General features: G+C 50.2%; 1 non-coding gene across 1 annotated transcript; it reads left to right on the top strand.

Moving 5' to 3' along the window:
- The first annotated feature begins 224 nt into the window (after nucleotides 1–224).
- On the top strand, nucleotides 225–338 carry LOC140288101 (U5 spliceosomal RNA). Its single transcript, XR_011912000.1, has one exon. It is a non-coding gene; the product is annotated as a U5 spliceosomal RNA (small nuclear RNA).
- The last annotated feature ends 302 nt before the right edge of the window (nucleotides 339–640 follow it).

Consider the following 640-nt stretch of genomic DNA (forward strand, 5'->3'; position numbering starts at 1 on the left):
TCTCGTGGTGTTTTTGTTGCTGCCTTGTCTTTTGCATAGAGTAAAAGACAAGGCAGCCATCGAATAGGGCCCGATTGTTTCTACTTGGTCAGCCGAGGAGCAAGGGGGGGGGGGGGGGGGGGGGGGGGGGGGGGGGGCAAGCGTCTCAACCAAGCAAAGCTCACCATGGGGAAGGTGGCTATACCAACTAGCCTGATGCCCTGCTCCCGCAGTGACGGATAATCGTACTCTGGTTTCTCTTCATAACATACAAGTCTTTCGCCTTTTACTAAAGACTTCCGTGGAGAGCAGCACTAATGAGTTGTTTCTATTATTGGCAGGCTTTACCTTTGCGGGTGAAGCCCTTTCTGTCTGTGCAAAAGAAATCTTGCTACTTTGCAGAGTGACTTCTCTGAGTAGAGTCGCCTTACAAGACAAGGCAGCCATCGAATAGATTGTTTCTACTTGGTCAGCCGAGGAGCAGGGGGGGGGGGGCAAGCGTCTCAACCAAGCAAAGCTCACCAAGTAGGAACAATCGGGCCCTTTTCGATGGCTGCAACACCTGAAAGAGATATTGATGCGAGACCCGATCAAATGCTTTTTCAAAGTCTAAATTTAAGATGACAAGCCGGGTGTTTCTGTCTCTAGCGTAATCAATGAT

Source organism: Leuresthes tenuis, unplaced genomic scaffold (genome assembly GCF_036924035.1).
Source record: "Leuresthes tenuis unplaced genomic scaffold, fLeuTen1.0.hap1 SCAF_226, whole genome shotgun sequence".
Classification (NCBI taxonomy): domain Eukaryota; kingdom Metazoa; phylum Chordata; class Actinopteri; order Atheriniformes; family Atherinopsidae; genus Leuresthes; species Leuresthes tenuis.